The 19,578-nt window shown below is 38.2% G+C and overlaps 1 protein-coding gene across 1 annotated transcript in view; it reads right to left on the reverse strand.

Annotated features, from left to right (window-relative positions):
- LOC142642908 (uncharacterized) overlaps nt 1-19,578 on the reverse strand; it is a 104,886-nt gene that overhangs the window by 84,488 nt on the left and 820 nt on the right. The window contains exons 2-3 of the transcript XR_012845771.1: nt 19,424-19,578; nt 3,341-3,495 (exon numbers count right to left, since the gene is read on the reverse strand). The gene's annotated coding sequence lies outside the window, so the exon portion shown is untranslated. The remainder of the gene's footprint in view (nt 1-3,340; nt 3,496-19,423) is intronic.

The following is a 19,578-nucleotide window of genomic DNA, read 5'->3' on the forward strand; positions in this document are numbered from 1 at the left end:
TATTATTCAGTGGAACTATCCAGTGCCATATGTCTCATCCAATTTTCTTAGTTTTGGTATAATAACTATTTACTACACTACAAAAATCCAATTTAATTTTCATAATTGTTTTGTGCTAAATGAGTTATTAAGTGAAAATTCAAAATTAAAAAAAAAAAAACCATCGTTGATTCATTTTTCTTATTATTATTATTATTATTATACAAATAGTAGTTCGACAAACTAAAATTGAGAATTTCATGGATAACAATTTACATGATTTTTTTCCTCATTTGTTTCAAATAAACTTATATTTATTAATAGCTAATTTATATATTCACATATACAAACATTATATATATTATATATAAACTTGGTAAAATTTTAATACATGCTTATGTGAGTTTCAATCATCTCAACTGATAAAATTTCTTGTTGTCGAATAAGAGATCTGGGATTTGATCCTCGTCTTAAAAACCAATTGGTGTCTTGGTTTGATTATAAAAGAAATTTTCAGGAGCGAACACCATAAGTTGAAACTATCTCTTAAAAGAAAGGGTAAATTGCAAATTACACCCCCAAAGTTTGGGGGTGTTTGAATTTTACACTCTGAAGTTTCAAAATTTAGATTTTACCCCCTGGAGTTTGAAAGTGTTTGGATTTTACACCCTGACGTTTTAAAATCTGAAATTTACCCTTTAAATTTTAGGGGTATTTGGATTTTACACCATGAAGTTTTAGAATTTTAGGGTGTTAAATCCAAACATTCCTAAACTTTAGGGGGCAAAATCCAAATTCTATAACGTCAAGGTGTAAAATCCAAACACCCCAAACGTCAGGAGGTAAAATCTAAATTCTAAAATTTCAGGGTGTAAAATCCAAACACTCCCAAACTTTAGGGGTGTAATTTGCAATTTACCCTAAAAGAAAAAGTTAAGTTATATTTATTTGTAAATGTATCTCATGTATATGCATGGGGTTACAAGCTAATTTCTTTAATGGAAAAACCTAAGTTTTAATCCTCAATTCCTTCTATTAAAAAAGGGAAAAACAACAAATAGAAATATAACACCGAAGTTCATTTTTGTCCATAAAATGATTTTTTATGGGGAATTTCCAAGGATTTTAAAACCGTTCATTCCTTTCTATTGTAATTGGGAGAATTTGCAAGATTTTAAAAAAATAATTCACTCCTTTCTATTGTAATTGGGGTGTTCACCTACACTGCACTAAAAACCGCATGCAAAATGGTATTACCACACCGCACAGCACCCTCTCTATATTAATATATTCATTTTCTTAATATTAAATATATTATTAATAGTTTGATAACCCTAGTTTTCAAAAAAAAAAAAAAGTTTAATAACCCTAACAAGTGTTCATTAGGAAAGTCAACCCAAAATAAAGAAAAACTAACTCAATAATTTAAAACTTGGCCCAAAACAAAGGGAAATTGTTCGTTTTGGGTTAGGCAGAAAAAACCCAAAATTTGAAAAATACACCAGCTTCAAAGCCAATCTTATACACTGCACCGCACATGTGACCATATAAATGAGGTGCAGTGCAGTTATGTTTTTTACTAAACTCTAAACTGCACCATACTGAATCGTACCGCACATGTGGCCGCAAAAATGAAGGTGCAGTGTTGTGGTTATAGTTTTGGCTAAACTACACCACAAATTGCAATGCTAAAAATGACCTAAAATCACACTGCACCACGAACACTCATAATTGTAATAAAGTCTGTATGTCTCAAGATAAAGCAATCTCTATTCTTGCTTCCAAACTTTTATATATATATATATATATATATATATGTATATATATATATATATATATAGAGAGAGAGAGAGAGAGAGAGAGAGAGAGAGAGAGAGAGAGAGAGAGAGAGAGAGAGAGAGATTTAAAATTACACCTAATGTAATTTTATAAGAGTTACAATTTTTTTAAGCCATTGATTTGTAATAAATCTAACGGTAGAAACACCCTAATGATAATGTCATCAACCTTCTATAAATAAGTGATCTAATAGCACTAATTATCACTAACTATGTAACTAAATGTTTTGGACCCTTAAATAGAAAATTTATTACTGTTAAAGTTTATCTTCTTTACTCTAATTTTTCTCACCCCAATATCATCATTTCCTAAAGTTCATTAGAGCATTTACAGTGATCCTCTCAAATTGCTAAAAGCCTACTTTTATTGACCCACACCATAAAAAACATGCTACAATGATGGTTCAATACTTAATTTTTTTTTGCAAGTAAGTTACACTAAACTACCATCTATTATAGTCGACTGTGGCTCAAGAGATATAAAATAATTTTTTTTTATTGCATCACTTGAGTTTTCTTTTCTATTAAAATAATCTTCTCTCTCTCTCTCTCTCTCTCTCTCTTTAACGTATCACAATATCACAACTCCCTTTTTTTTCTTCGCTAATTCACTTTTCTCTCTCTCTTTTGTATTTTCTTTCTTTCTCTTTGCATCCTCTTGCCCCAGCTGCTCCATTAAAGCGATGACATACCCAACCCAACCCTCTGTCTCTCTTCCTCCTCTCACCACCACTCCACCGTTGCGGACCTCCAAGGCTGTCATGGCACCAAGTCTATCTCTCTTCTCTCTTGGCTGTGGCGATCAGGATCGAGATCGAAATTTGGGTATGTTTTGATTGTGATTGGGTTCTTGTTTTTGTGTGTGTTCATATAGGTTTAGTGGCAGTACTGGTGATAGCGATTGATTTTGGCTGTGGCAGTGGGTTTTGTGGATTTTGGCTATGGGTTTCGTGGGTTTGGCTGTGGTAGTGGGTTGTGGTTGTGAGATGGTAGGTTGTTGTGACTGGTGGTGGTGGTGATGGGTTGTGATTTCTTTTTCTTTTCTTTTCTTTTTTTTTTTCTTTTTTTGCGATGGGTTGTGGTTGCCACAATGGTGAAGGTGGAGGTGGTTGTGGTTGGTGGTGAAGGTGGAGGTGCAGGTGGAGTTGAAAGTGGAGGTGGTTGTGGCTATGGCTAGATGCTACATGTTTCTGTGGTATTTGTTCTTACGGTAGTTGTTTTTTATTATTTTAATAAATTTTTTATATTATTTTGAATGAAGTGCTAAAAAATATAGAACTTTTTTTAGCTATTGTAAAGTGATGTGATAAAATAGATAAAATAATTTGTTTGAGATACTAAAACCTAAAGGATGAATGATAAAATACATGCTAGTTTTCCTGTAACAATTGTAACTATAATTAAGCACCAAGGGTAACTATTCTAATTAAGCAAAATTACACAGCCAAAACAAAGGGATTAAACCACAACAAAGAAAGAACCATACCAAAGGATGAATGAGAAAAAAGAAAAAAAGAAGGTACCTCTCTTTAGGATATCAAAGTATTCCAAAACAATTTCTTTTGTTTTCCACTCGGACAGTCTATGTGCTGAGTAGCAGTAATCGTGAATAGTTGGCGATACCTTCTTCTTCTCCCTTCGTTTTACAAGTCTTGATAAGTAAAACAGAGCAAACAAACTGCAGCAAAAAATCAAATTGAGGAACGAAAGGATAGCATAAGCGAAGAAAAATATAAAAGTAAGAAACTAGAAGGAAGTACCTCTCTCCTCCACACTACAAGTTAAGAGTTTTTTTTTTTTTTAATATACGGCAGGTTGTAATAAGGTTTGATGCAATTAATACATTTCTTGCGCATATAAGATGAATGGCACTTGGCAAGATTGTGGGTGCAACCGCCCCTCCAAAATGAGGTTTCTACGTGGAGGTTTTTTTTTTTTTTTACAAGATAGAATTTTATTCTAATCTAATTTAAGTGAATATGTGTGCAAAACTCCCTCTTGGAGACTTAAACTCCAGCCCTTGTCTCCTACACTCCACAAGTATTTACTATCGCTTCAAAAATGTGCAGTGGTTACGCTTCAAAAATGTGCAGTGGTTACGCGAGGCAGTTACTAATATAGCATATTATATGGAATATAAATATACGTGGCTGTCTATAAAACAAATGTGTATATATATATATAAAATAATTAAATACAATTTTTTTTTAGAAAATAGGACCACTAAAAAAGAAAAGTCTCATCGCACGCGCGAAGCACGTGTGATGAGACTAGTGTGTGTGTGTGTGTGTGGCGGCATTATTTTCACTCTAGATTTTGTTCTTGTACTTTGCAGTATTTATTATCATAAATATATCCTTTATCTTTTTCTTTTTTAGAAGAAAATATATCCTTTATCTGAACCATCAGATAACAGAAGTTGCTCTAATAATAACAATAAAATTAGTATGAAAATAATAATTCTCAAAATCGAGTTAGTATTTTTTTTTTGGATAAATATAATTTCAATTTTTTTTTTTGAGAAAAAAATGCTTTGAATTTTATTAAGAAGCTAGTAAATCAACATAAATTTCAAATCTAATAGGAAATTACCCTCTGGGCAATAGAAAATAGCAACTTCTCATGCCGTTTGGTGTATTAAGTCCTAACTCCTGTTTTTAAATCATGGACATGGTTACAACTTACAAATGATATACATGATTAACCACTTTCATTCAAGGGGAAAAAAGTTAATTCAGTTTCATTTTTTACGAAAAAATTGCACAATATTATAACTTTATTATACAGTGGAACTACCTAGTTCTTCTCTCTCTCTCTCTCTCTCTCTCTCTCACACACACACACACACACACACACACACGTATATATTGGCAGCCCCAAGATTATTTGTTAGGGAGATCAATAAGAAACATAAATTATATAAAATTTAAAACAAAAGAGAACTTGAATATGTCGACATCACAAAAAATACAAAAAACAAAAACTGAAATACACAAAGTTTTACAATTTCTTTCTAAGATATTTCATATTTTGAAATCGTTGCATGATATTTTTATTATCAATCCTACGAGCTACATCTCTTTTGATGTATACAGCCAAACAATTATTTATTCATTAATCTCCCATTTGATTGATTTATTTCAAATTTGTTAAGATCTAAATGGACTTTTTTTAAGGCTTAAGATTAACAAATTTCTATGGATTCAAATTAACTCAACTTGTAAAGTCTTTGATGGATGGAAAAAAAATCTAGGGTTCAATCCCCGCCTACACCAAAAAACCAATCGATGTCATGGTTTGATGATAAAGAGCCATCATCAAGAGCGGATGTCATAAGTTGAAACTCGATGTAAAAAAAAAAAAAAAACAAATTTCTACTTTTTTTAATTGGGCTTATTAATTTTTTCCCAAATTTGAGATCAAATTAGTTTGTTATTGGACATTTTTTTTGTGCTTAAATATGTCAGGATATTGTTAAGAGGATTATATTCAAAATTATTTCAGCTGGGCTTAAGAGAAAATATAAGGTTACGGTGTTCAAATTTTTATTTTAGGGGGTCAAAAAAAATTATATATAGTATTTTTTTGGGCCAGTTGAGGGGGTTCATTGAACCCCCTAGGCTCCAAATGGAGCCGCTCATGTTAATATATATATATATATATATATATATATGATGTTGGACATATTAAATTGAGAATTTTGTCAATAACAATCTATATGATTTTTTTTTTCTTCATTTGTTTCAAATAAACTTATATTTATTAATAGCTATTGTGGGTGCACAATTTGTACCCGGACCCAAAATGAGTGATGGGTTCAGGCCCAAAGAGCCTTACACAATGAAATTTGTAGAGTATGAGTTTGAAACCTAGGTTAGGGATATCGAAAAGTTGATAAACAAGCTAGAATGCCGCAGTCTATGCAAGTAATAGATGAATGTGACAAAAAACCCTCCTTGGACAGAAGCCGAGGACAATTTGTATAGCTTTTCTTTCTCTAAGCAAAATATTACAATTTTTAGTTTTCAAAAAGAAAAGATCCTCTCCTTCTTTCCTCTCTCGTCTTCTTATATCCTTTTTCTTCTTCCCTGTTTCATCCACATGTAACACAAATCTTCCTTCTGGATACTTGTCCAATCCACCACCTTCTTAAAGTCTTCAAATAATAGCTGGAAGGTTGAATACTACTGTTCAGAGGTCATTTCCCCATTAATGCAGCCAGGGAGATAGATGCAGGGCCTTTAATGCGGTGGTATCAACTTTTTCCTCAGATATTTCTCACACGTTCCTGCTTCTAACAGGTGCTTGGATCACACCTTTACCCAACAGATCTTTTAGAATTCTGTCTCTAAACCCTTTAGCAAGTCCCATGGACTTTACTGGGCTTGTCCGAGGAGATACTCCCACTCGGACAACTCTTCGGACCATTATAGTGCGAACTGACTTGTGGGCTTAGAAGACTCTGATTGAACAGACTTATGCCAACTAACCAAGCTCAAGGCCCAACGTTCATTTAAGCATTTTTACCCTCCACAATAATAGCCCCTCGAAACTTCATTTTTCCCTCCCATCCGAAGAGAGAAATGGAGTTTTGAACCAACAACGCACCCTCCACACGCTTTGCAAACCGCCACACGTGTAGGGGTCCTTTAGCTCCTTTAAAACCGTTTCTGACGCTTCAAAACCCGAAACACTCGCATTTATGACTGCAAGTTACGTCTTGTCCCCCACGTTCAATGGTGATATACACATCCAACAGTCCAGAAATCAATCACATCTAAGAATTAATCATTATCTTCCCTCTCAAGAAGCTCGCAAAGAATCGCTTAATTATTTCCCGTAAGTTTTCAACTCCCTTTACTCATTTCTTCTCGGCTTCTGTCCTCGGCCACCATCTAGACCCCTTCCCTTCTCTAAACTTTCATTCGCATTCCCACCAAATGGGTAGATTTAAGTGTTTAGTAGATACCGACGCCGGTATAGAGGGTTTTCGGGCTAAATATCAGATTCTCCAAGACGTAAGCTTAAGATACTGCCCAGTAGAAGCTATAGGTAACACTAGGAGAGAGGGAGAAGTTATCATCCCCATCATTGCCTTCCTGGAAGGTGGGATGACCCTCCCCATGAAAAACGTAACTAACGAATACCTACGCAACCATAGGTTATGCCCAGATCAGTGCACGCCAAATGTATTTAGGGTCTTAGGTTGTGTCGATGCTTTAAACGAGCAAATGGGTCTGAACCTCACATGGCACAACGTTGTTTACATGTACGAGTGCCATAAACTTAAAAGTGTAGGATACTACCTTAAATCCAGGTCTAGCATTGTTAGACTCATATCCTATCTTCCCAAGTCCAACAAAGGCATGAAAGACGACTATCTCATCGCCTCGGGAAATTGGTCTGACGGTACTTACTGCCCAGTCGAATGGGGTGTGACTCCATAGGAGTTAGATTCCTTAACCCATGACTTAATCCCATTATCTTTACCGTTTTTTATTACATTGTGTATTATTGCACTTTCCTTTGATATTTATCGCTAATCTAACCATGCTCGTCTCCTCGGATGTTTTTCACAGATAAAGAACACGTACTTCCACGTCTAAGCCTTTGCAATGTCGCAGACCTCAATCGCGTTCTTCGCTCTGAAGCCTTCGTTAGCGAAGACCTACAAGTGAGAGCAGCCCACCTGATATTAGGATACGATCCTTTGTCAGACGACTTCTAGGAGATTGACAACGCGATCACCGCGGGAGACAAACAACGCAGAAGGATAGACGTTTCTCGACGAGGCTTCCTTTCTGACCACGAACTCCCAGACGACCCCTCCATCATTCTATACTCTCGCCCCATCGCAACAATTCCTCTCTCGGCACATTCCCAAACAACAGCCGTCCGAGAAGAACCTGCGTCCTCGCAACAATCGTTGGACGAGGAGATTGACCAGTTTTGCCTCAAAGAAGCTGAGAGACCTCAAGAGGATCAACTCGTTATCCTCTTGAACGAAGAGCACGTGCCCACAGAAACTTCGGGCATAAAAGGTCTAATAATTGCACAACCCGACTCTAGCTCCGAAAAAGACGATATGTCCACTCTTAGGAAGCTGATGTTGAAGAGGGGCTCGAAAGCCTCTAACAAGGACGCAGGTGGGTCCTAGATCCCTCCATCTTTGCCACCACCCCCTCCTCCCTCCGATCCTAAGCTTCCCATTCTAGAGCCTACGAAGAAGAGGAAAAATGAGGCCGAGGAGGCAGATGTGGAGAGGCAGAAGAAACTAAAATAGCAACAACAACAACAACAACAGAAAACTGACAAAGGTAAGGGACGTGCCTCTTCAGTGGAAAGTGGAGAGAACCGTGACCTGGCCGAGGTACGCCGTACACCGGCCAACTGGTCTCCCGAACTGAAGCTGGATGGGGCACCAATCTCTTGCCAATCCAGCATCAGGGCGTTCCAGCAAGGTCACACCCACCACCTGGCTAAGCCTTTGGAACGACCTCTTCTTCTGCCAAAGGACATGGACGCCCTGGACAAGATGAACCAACCGCATCTTTTTCTCTAGTTCAAAAGGGACTTAGCTTTAATGAGTGTCTCGTGTTTACCCCTACATTACTGCTTTCACTACACTTTAACGAAAAAATCGTTCTCATGTACTTTGAATTTGCCTTAACAATAATGCATTTATTTTAATATTTTAACGCAGGCCATCCAGGAAGTCTTTGCTGCCAAGAAATGGGTGGAAGACTCTCGGAAGAAAGCTGCAGCTGAGCTGAGCTTGAGGTCCGGTAGGAGACCGAGAAGTCCCTAGGCCAAGCTCTTGTGGAGAACGAGAACCTAAACAAGCAGCTAGCAGAGTAGAAGAGGGAGAGGGACGGTGTCGAGGCTAGCCTGAAGACAATGAGAACCCAGGTGGAGGGGCAACGCAAGCTTCTGCGTCAGAAGGACGAGGACTTGTCCAAAGCCCAACAAGAAAACTCCGACCTGAAGAAGGAGCTTGCTAGAATGAGGGAAAAGGCTCGTACCTTCAAGGACAGCATGGAGGCCTTGAAGAAGGCTGCTTACAAAGAAGGGGTGGAGGCAACAGAAAACCAACTGACAGAGAAGTTCGTCGAGCTGTACCGGGAGTACTGCCAACAATTGTGGGTGGAAGCTCTAAATGTGGCAGGGATTCCCACAACTTCCGAGTTGAGGAAGCCTGAAAACATTTGGCTTCCCCAGGACATCCAGGTGCTCGAAGAGCTTCCTCTTGTCGTACCTACCCCCGAGACGGTGCCTTCAACGCATCCATCCATGACTCCACTGCCTATTCCAACTCCTAAAGAACCTGCTGGTTCTGACAAAGAGAAGGAACAAGGCGATGGAGCCGAGAAGCCTACGAGCCAGAATGTCGAGCCCAATGTCCCTCCACCAATGGCAAGAGACAAAGGGAAACAAGTCCAGTCCTCATTCGAAGCAGAGCTGAAACAAACAGAGGAGGACAGCAAATCGAAAGGGGTTGCCAGCACTTCCGAGTAGGACCCCCCTTTCAAGGCTTAAGGCTTAGGCCACTTGGGACTCCCTTTTTCCTTTTTGTGATGACTTTTTTTTTTTTTGTATTAGGACTTTCATTTTTACCTTCTTTTTTTTTTCAACATTTTATCTCCAATGTATTCATTAACAAAAATTAATGAGAAATTTGAAAGATTTGATTTTCGACTGGCTTTTAACCTTCAGTACAACAATACTAATGTCTTTACAACATTTCGATTAGCAGTAGCTTCAAATAATAGTACATACACTTGGTGTATATATGTAAATCATGCCTCAAAACCATAATACATGTAATACAGCAACACACAATCTAAAACTGAACTTAGCATTTAGTTGGGGTATAAAGCAATCCATCAAATTTACTGTGGCTCATCAACACATCAATACTCATGTCGTATGGTTTCCACTAATTTTATCGAAGTAGAGGGTCCGAGGACCCGACATAACTAAGATTTTGTTTATCAGTCAATAGGATATCAATTTCCACAAGGCATGTGATCCGAGGACCATGCATGACCAAGTTTCTGTTTGACATCTAGCTATAGTGAGTTGAAAAGTTAATTTCTCCAAAGTAGAAGGTCTGAGGACCCGACATAACTAAGGTTTTGTTTAACAATCAATAAGATATCAATTTCCACAAGGTATGTGATCCGAGGACCATGCATGACCAAATTTCTGTTTAATATTTAAGAATAGCGAACTGAAATGTTAATTTTCCCAAAGTAGAAAGTCCGTGAACCCGACATAACTAAGGTTCTGTTTAACAATCAATAAGATATTAATTTCCACAAGGTATGTGGTCCGAGGACCATGCATGACCAAATTTCTGTTTGATATTTGGGAATAGTAAACTGAAATATTAATTTTCTCAAAGTAGAAAGTCCGTGGACCCGACATAACTAAAGTTTTGTTTAACAATCAATAAGATATCAATTTCCACAAGGTATGTGGTCCGAGAACCATGCATGACCAAGTTTCCGTTTGATATTTAGGAATAAATAAATCGAGCTGTATAATGATAATTTGAACAACGAACGACAAAAATGCTTTTTAGTAATAATAATACCTTCGTAGGTTGTTTACATTCCAAAGGCGTTGTACAATTTTTTCATCTAGATCAGCTAAGCGATATGACCCTATGCCCGCTATAAAAATGATCCGATATGGTCCTTCCCAATTTGGTGCTAGCTTTCCCCACGCTGGATTTTTGGAAGTACCCATGACTTTCCTCAACACCAAATCCCCAGGCGCTAGTGGCCTTAGCTTCACATAAGCATCATATCCTTGTTTAAGCTTCTGCTGATAATAAGCCATTTGGACCATAGCGGCCTTTCGCCATTTCTCAACCAGATCCAGGCTTTTTTCCAGGAGGCCATCGTTATTTCTCGGGCTAAAAGAACTCGTTCTTAATGTGGGAAACCCAGATTCTAAAGGTATCACCACCTCGGCCCCGTAAGTCATGGAGAAGTGTGTTTCTCCAGTGGATCTTCACGGCATAGTCCGATATGTCCACAAAACGTGTGGCAATTCCTCTACCCATATACCCTTTGCATCATTTAGCTTCTTCTTAAGTCCATTGACTATAAGTTTGTTAACGGTCTAGGCCTGCCTATTTCCTTAAGGATAAGCTGGAGTGGAGTATCTATTTGTGATGCCCAAGTCATTACAGTATTTCCTGAAAGCTCTACTATCAAATTGCACGTCATTATCTGACATAAGTGTGTGAGGTACCCCAAATCTAGTGATAATGTTCTTCTAGATAAATTTCTTGGAGTCCACATCCCTAATATTTGATAAAGGCTCGGCTTCGACCCACTTGGTGAAGTAATCAGTTCCCATGAGTAGCCACCTTTTGTTTCCCACAGCCCTCGAAAAAGGCTCAACTATATCCAGTCCCCATTGAGCAAATGGCCTAGGATTAAACAAAGGATTAAGGACACCACCGGGCTGATTAATATTGGGAGCAAACCTCTGGCATTGGTCACATTTTCTTGCGTAGTCCTGAGTCTCTTTCTGCATATTAGGCCACCAATATCCCTGAGTCAAAGCTCTATGGGCTAAGGATCTCCCCCCAGTATGGCTTCCACAAATTCCCTCGTGCAGTTCTTCCAAAAGTGCCTCCATCGTTTCATGATGTACACACAGTAGGTATGGTCCTGAAAAGGAGTGTTTATACAACTTCTGATCCTCTGACAACTAGAATCGAGGCGCCTTTCGACGAATTTTATCTGCTTCAGACTTCTCCTCGGGCAGAACATCGCTTTTTAGAAAAGAAACCACGGGGTCCATCCAGCTAGATCCGGGCCTTATCAGATGGATATGGACGGCACCTGTGGCAGTTAAAGTCGGTTTCAACAAGTCTTTGACGAGGATAATCCTAGGCAAATACTAAGCTGAGGGCGTCGCCGACGTGGCCAACGAATCTGCATGTGTGTTTCCATTTCTAGAAACATGCGAAAGGATGAAAGAATCAAACTCGATTTGTAAACATTTAACCTAGGTCAGGTACTCTTGCATTCTTGGATCCCTAGCCTCCATGGTCCTCGTCACTTGGCCCACAACTAATTGAGAATCCGAGGAAATATGAACTGCCTTTCCCCCATTCTCCGTACCATGTCCATACCGACCAAGACAGCTTCATACTCAGCCTCGTTATTAATAGCCGAGAACGCTAACCTCAATGATTTCTCGAAGGTAATTCCTTCAGGGGATACCAAAACAAGTCCAATTCCTAATCCCCTCTGGTTTGCTGCCCCATCAACATACGCTCTCCAAATCGGAGGCCCTTTGCATGTGATCATGCCAACTGTGCCGGATTCACCTCTATTCCTCTATGAGTCACCATGTAGCCTAGGAACTTTCCGGAGCCCACCCCAAAAGAACACTTTGAGGCATTAAGGCACAACTTGTACTTCCTAAGTGTTTGAAAGGTGTCGTCCAAATATTTCACATGTATAGGTACTGTCTTACTCTTCACTACCATATCATCCACATATACCTCAATGGTCTTCCTAAGTTGCGATTCGAATATCCTAGTCATCATCCTTTGGTAAGTAGCCCTTGCATTTTTCAAACCGAATGGCATCACTTTATAGTGATAATTTCCCATAGGAGTAATGAAGGCAGTCTTCTCCTGATCACCCAACGCCAATGGTATTTGGCGGTAACCCTGGAAGGTATCTAAAAAACTCATCTGAGGATGCCGGACCGTAGCATCCACTAGCTGATCGATGCGAGGCATCGGGAAAAAGTCTTTCGGGCAGGCTTTGTTCAGGTCTGTGAAGTCCGCACATACTCTCCACTTTCCGCTCTTCTTTTTTACTAAGATAGTGTAAGCCAACCATTCTGGGTAGAAAACTTCTTTAATAGCCCTAGCCCTTTTGAGCTTGAGCACCTCCTTCTTGACGGCCTCGGAATGCTCTTTCGAAGAACACCGAGGTGGTTGCCTCCTGGGAACAACGGTAGGATTGACGTTCAAATGATGACAAATGAAACTTGGGTCAACCCCCGGAGCCTCATAGGGATCCCAGGCAAAAACATCGATATTGTTTTTCAAAAATATTACCAATTCCATCTTCTCTTGGTGTGGTAACTGTATCCCAACTTGAAAGCACCTTTTGAGGTCATCAGTTATGAGAAATCTTTCCAAATCTTCACACGTGGCCTCCTCTGCTATCACCATAACAGGTGCATCTAGAGTTGTTAATTGCTATAAGTTTTCCACAGCAAAGGCCGAGGACTCTGATTTGGCTTGATGCAGTACTACAGCTGATATGCATTGCCTTGCTACTAATTGACTACCAAGAATTTCTTCAATTAATTCACCCGAGGGAAACTTCACTTTAACATGTAAATTCAAGGAGACAGCACCCAAAGCATGCAGCCAAGGCCTGGCAACGATGGCCATGTATGGAGAATATGCGTCAACCACAATGAAATCTACATCGACCATCACCGAGCTTGAATGTACAGGCAATCAAATCTGTCCCTTTGGTATAACAGCCTTCCCTTCAAAACTTATCAACGGCGAGTCATATGGAGTGAGATCCTCCAGCCTTAACTTAAGCCCCTTGAATAAGTCAGGGTACATAATATCCGCACCGCTACCTTGATCGACCATCACCTTCTTGACGTCATAATTCCCTATCCTCAATGTGACCACCAGGGCGTCGTCATGTGGTTGAATAGTCCCAACCCTATCTTCATCAGAGAATCCCAAAATAGGCATACTCCCTTTGATCCTCTTCAGCCTCGAGCTAGACTCCTCGGCCTAGGAATGTGACACCGCCATCACTCTTTTAGGACAGGAACTGGTCCTACCAGGTGCAGCGAAGATGACATTAATCATTCCTAAGGGCGGCCAAGATGAGTTGTTCTTCTGATTGTTTGAACCCGAATGATTTCCTTGTTCGTTAGGTTGATACAGGTGCTGTTTCAATTTTTCCTTGCTAACAAGCTACTCTAAATGGTTCCAAAGAGTCCGACAATTCTCGGTGGTATGACCCACATCCTAATGATACTGGCAAAAAAGGTTTTGATACCGTTTCGTAGGGTCCCCCGCCATCTTACTGGGCCACTTGAAGTAGGGTTCCTTACGGACTTTCTCCATCAATTGGTGCACTGGTTCTCGGAATACGACATTAACCACTTGAGGATTGGCTGAACCAGATTGCCTAGAGAAATCTCTCCTCGGCTTATTGTTATCGTACCTGTCCGACCTGAAATCTCTTCTCTCCTGCGGGATAACCTTTGTCTTACCTTACCTTGTTGTTGATCTTCCTCAACCCTTTTGTACTAGTCGATGTGATCCATGAGGCGACGTACACTCTGTACAGGCTTTTTGGTCAGAGATTTCCTTGAATCATGATCAGTTAGGAGGCCCACTTTGAAAGTGTTAATTGCCACTTCATCAAAATCTCCATTAATTTCGTTAAACATCTCCCAGTACTTGTCAGAATATACTTTCAAAGTCTCACCCTCCCTCGTGGCCATAGACAACAATGAGTCCAAAGGCCGAGGGACTCTGCTGCATGTAATAAATCGAGACGTGAATGCCCTGGTGAGTTCCATGAAAGAATCGACAAACCCCGACTTTAGTCCGTTAAACCATCTCATAGCAACAGGTCCCAGGCTAGAAGGAAAGACTTGCACATCAAGGTTTCGTTCTGAGAATGTACCGCCATCCTCTAATTAAAATGGCTCACGTGTTCGACTGGTCTGTCCTGCCAATATAGATGGTGAAGGTGGGCTGAGTGAACCGTCTTGGGAGCCTTCCCTTCTCGATCCTACGTGAAAAGGGTGACTTGGAGAGTTGGTGCAACGCTCGGCTCATAGCATCGTTCCCCAAGTCCCTAGAGGGAAACTTCTTATTCTTACGACTTGGTTGGTCATCCTTTTCGTAAGAGAAGGTTTCGCTAGGGGGAGTCCTGGACCTTGGACTGAAACTGCTTTCCCGGGACCCCCCTGAGGAAGGATTGGATGGGGGTGAAGCCCGCCTTTGTCTGACACGACGTAACTTTTTCTTAAGGTGGTCAATCTTCTTCTGCATGGCCTTGGCATCATCCTCATGGGTGGCCTTGCTTCCACCACGCGAATGGCTTGTATCAGGGTATACTGTATGCACGCTTCCCTCTCGATCCCTCTAACGCTCAAGACGCTCAAAATGATCTTCACGCTGGAACCCCTGAGATTCTGCATGATGGGAGCCTAAGCTTGCCATGATGTTCCAATTCCTTCAACACTAGATTTTCCACAGACGACGCCAATTGTAGGTGCACAATTTGTACCCGGACCCAAAACGAGTGATAGGCTCAGGCCCAAAGAGCCTTATACAATGAAATTTGTAGAGTATAGGTTTGAAACCTAGGTTAGGGATATCGAAAAGTTGATAAACAGGCTAGAATGCCGCAGTCTATGCAAGTAATAGATGAATGTAACAAAAAACCCTCCTCGGACAGAAGCCGAGGACAATTTGTATAGCTTTTCTTTCTCTAAGCAAAAGGTTACAATTTTTAGTTTTCAAAAAGAAAAGATCCTCTCCTTCTTTCCTCTCTCGTCTTCTTATATCCTTCTTCTTCTTCCCTGTTTTATCCACGTGTAACACAGATCTTCCTCCTAGATACTTGTCCCATCCACCACCTTCTTAAAGTCTTCAAATAATAGCTGGAAGGCTGAATACTACTGTTCAAAGGTCATTTTCCCATTAATGCAGCCAGGAAGGTAGATGCAGGGTCTTTAATACGGTGGTAGCAGCTTTTTCCTCAGATATTTCTCACACGTTCCTGCTTCTAACGGGTGCTTGGATCACATCTTTACCCAACAGATCTTCCAAAATTCTGTCTCTAAACCCTTTAGCAAGTCCCATGGCCTTTACTGGGCCTGTCCGAGGAGATACTCCCCCTCGGACAACTCCTCGAACCATTATAGTGCGAACTGACCTGTGGGCCTAGAAGACCCTCTGATTAAACAGACTTATACCAACTAACCAGGCCCAACGCCCAAACGTTCATTTAAGCATTTTTACCCCCCACAACTATTTCATATATTCAAATACATAAATATTATATATAAACTTGGTAAAATTTTAATACGATTTTAGTTATGCTCATGTAGGTTCTAGTTAACTCAGCTAGTAAAGTCTTTTATTGTCAAAAAAAAGATTTGGGGTTCGATCTAAGTCTTAAAAATCAATTAGTGTTTTAGTCTAATGATAAAGAAAAATCATAAGAAACGTACATCATACATTGAAACTATCTCTTAAAAGAAAAGTTTAGTTATATTTATTTGTATATGTCTTTCATGCATATGCAATGAGTTATAAGCTAATTTCTCTAATGGGAGAACCTAAGTTTTAATTCTTAATTCCTTCTCTAAAAAAATGAAAAACAACAAATAGTGGTATAACACAAAAGTTCATTTTTGTTATAAAATGATATTTTATGGGGAATTTGCTAGGATTTAAAAAACGTTCATTCCTTTCTATTGAAATTGGGAGAATTTGCAAGATTTTTAAAATCATTCATTCCTTTATATTTGTAATAAAGTTTGTATGTCTCAAGAAAAAGCAATCTCTATTGAAAGAATTACACATTTTATAAAAGTCTGTATAACATTCATTCCTTTATAAATTTGTAATGAAATTGAGAGAAAGAGTTACACCTTATGCAACTTTGTAAGAATTACACATTTTATAAGTCATTATTTTGTAATAAATCTAACAATAGAAACACTCTAATGGTCTTGTCATCAACCTTCTATAAATAAGTGATCTTATAGCCAACCGCCAAGCTAGGGTGGTCACAGGATCACCCTCACTTGCAAAAAAAAAAACAAATGTATATATAAACTTGCCAAAAAAAAATTATATATTAAATAACATATTGTGACCACTTTATAAAAATGTTGAACATTCTGACATGAGAATTACAAAAATTTTGGTTCAACAAAAATAAGAGTAATGCTACATTCATAATATTTTTATAATAATTTCATAACAAATTCAATGTGATAAGTTGTTACTGATTCTAATTTGGCCTAATATTAATACTATTTTTTTATCCACCAATAAACAACTTTTTGCATAAAATTTATTATAAAAATGTTGTGAACATAATATTACTTCAAAATTAATTCTGCCCCCCTAAACATAATCCTTAATTTTTTTTTTAAGATATAAATAACAATAATAAATATCAACCCAAATAACAACAAACATAAATCAAACAATAACAAAACAAGACCAAACAATAACAAGTGAACAAATTATTTAACAAAAAGCCTATTATAAAACAAAAAGATAAAAATCGTTAATCATTCAAATTTGTAGCTCATTCAACCTATTCAATAAAAATAATCTATAATTTTTTTTCCTTAAAAAATAGCACCAAGAAAAATATTGTGATTTTGAGTTTTTCTTGATGGTGATGACAATTCTATTCTTTTTGGCTTTACAATCATAACAATTTTGCTTTCCTTACCGACTTGGCTCGCAGATATAGAAAATATTCAAATTACCACTTTATTAGATTTTGTATAATTTAAATTTTTTAGTAACCGCTCTAAAGCTACCACTGCTAATAGCATTAATTATCTCCAACTATGTAATTAAATGTTTTGTACTCTTATATGGAAAATTTATTACGGTTAAAGTTTATCTTCTTCATTGTGCACAAAAGAATAGTATATCTCCCACCTCACCTGATCTTCGTAACAATTGAAAAACAATAAAAATTAGTGGAAAACATATATTACTGATATGGCACTCCCAAATCCTAAACTTTCTCCTAAATTTGTATCTTTGAATTGCTTAGCGAGGATAGTGGCACGATTTTTTTTTTTTTTAAGAATCAAACACTGGCTGGATATTGTCCAGTTCTATGAAAATATCTTTTCACCAATTTAGTACCTTGATATGATCCAATACTATCAACTACCAAGAATATTATCCAATAAAATCGTAATGGTGATTAATGGCCAATTTGGGTATGATCAGTGTGGGGAGTAAAGATGCCTTGATGGGAATATGAGCTCGTTGGGTCATGCTAAGGAAGGCCGACCTGCTCTTGGGTTTAGGGCTTGTTAGTACTACGGGTCGGCCCATACGCCGAGGATCCCAGGATATAGCCGAGGATGTTTTTCCCCTCGGACTGACACCAGAGAATCCGGGACTTCATGGTAAAGGATAGGGAATGACACGGTCAAGACCAATGGTTAAAGGGGGTGAACCCTTGAATGTCCTAGAAGCACCGATGTTGGAAAAATGTCAAAGGTAAAGGCTGCTACCTCCACATTAAAGACCCTGCACCTACCACCCTGGCCGCATTAATGGGGAAGTGACACTTGAACAGTGGAAGGGAAACTTCTAGTTACTGTTCAAAGGCACTAAGAAAAGAAATATCTAGACTAAGGGAGGAGTTGGGGCAACACGTGTATAAAGTATTAAAAAGAGGAGTATTTAAGGAGGAACCTAGAACAGAAACGGGACGGACTTTTGGTAATCTAAAAAGAAAAAAGACAAAGAGAAATATATAATATAAGAACAGCTCTCGGCTTATGTCCGAGGAGGCCTATTTACAATATTCCTGGTTGTTTCCAAGTACTTGCATCTTTAGTTTGTCATTTAATCCCCACACACTTCTAATCTAGGTTTCAAGCCCACACTCTACAAATTCATATTGTTTAAGGCTCATTGGGCCTGAGCCCATAACTGTGCTTGGGTCCAGGTGCAATTGTGCACTTACAATCAGTATCAAAGAAGCTAAACGCCAATCAATTGGGGAAATAATCCCCACTTCCATCTTCACTAGAATCACCACTATGATTTTATTTATTTCAATAAAAACAAAAATTCAAAACATAAAATGAAAATTTATCTATATCAACATAAAAAGAAAGTGAGAGTGGACCACTTCACCTCTCTCTCTCTTTTTATCTGCGTAATTAAACATAATTTTTTTTTCAACATAGGTTAAACATGGAAAATTAATTACAGGTTTTACATTTTAGATGGTATCAGTTTAATTGAACATTCTTAACGGTCTAATCTTTGAAATATTTACCCTTTCTCTTAAAAAAAACTCAGGCATGTCTTGTCTTGTGGTTTTCTATATGGTAAAAATGAGAAATTACATTATTTTCTTTTCTATTCTTATCACTCAGTAATCAAATCAACTGATTCTCAAAAAATTAAAAAAAAAAAATCAACTTATCAAAGCAATATTCATAGAAACAAAAGTCTTTGGTTATCAAAAAGATTTCCTTGTTGACCCATGTCCATAGACTAAAAAAACACAACCTAAAAATATTAAAATACTACAATCAAACATACGATCTACAAATCTTTTTTTTTTTTTTTTTTGAGGTAAAGGACCTACAAATCTTAAAGTGTATGTAGAATTATAGATAGTGCAGGTTACATGCTAGTTTTCTTTTTAAGAGCAGCTATTGTGACCTTATTTAAGCATCAAATTAGGAACAGTTATTAGAACCACAATTACAAGCAAAAAAGGGATTATAACTGCAACAAAGCATGAACCATGTCAAAGGACGAATGAGATAAAAGAAAAAAAAGAAGGCACCTCTCTCTTTAGGATATCAAACTATTCCAGAACAGCTTGTTTTGTTTTTCACTCGGACAGCCACTGTGCTGAGTAGCAGTAATCATGAAGAGTTGGCGATACCTTCTTCTTTTCCCTTCGTTACAAGTCTTGATAAGTAAAACAGAGCAAATAAA

Source organism: Castanea sativa, chromosome 7, assembly GCF_040712315.1.
Source record: "Castanea sativa cultivar Marrone di Chiusa Pesio chromosome 7, ASM4071231v1".
Classification (NCBI taxonomy): Eukaryota; Viridiplantae; Streptophyta; class Magnoliopsida; order Fagales; family Fagaceae; genus Castanea; species Castanea sativa.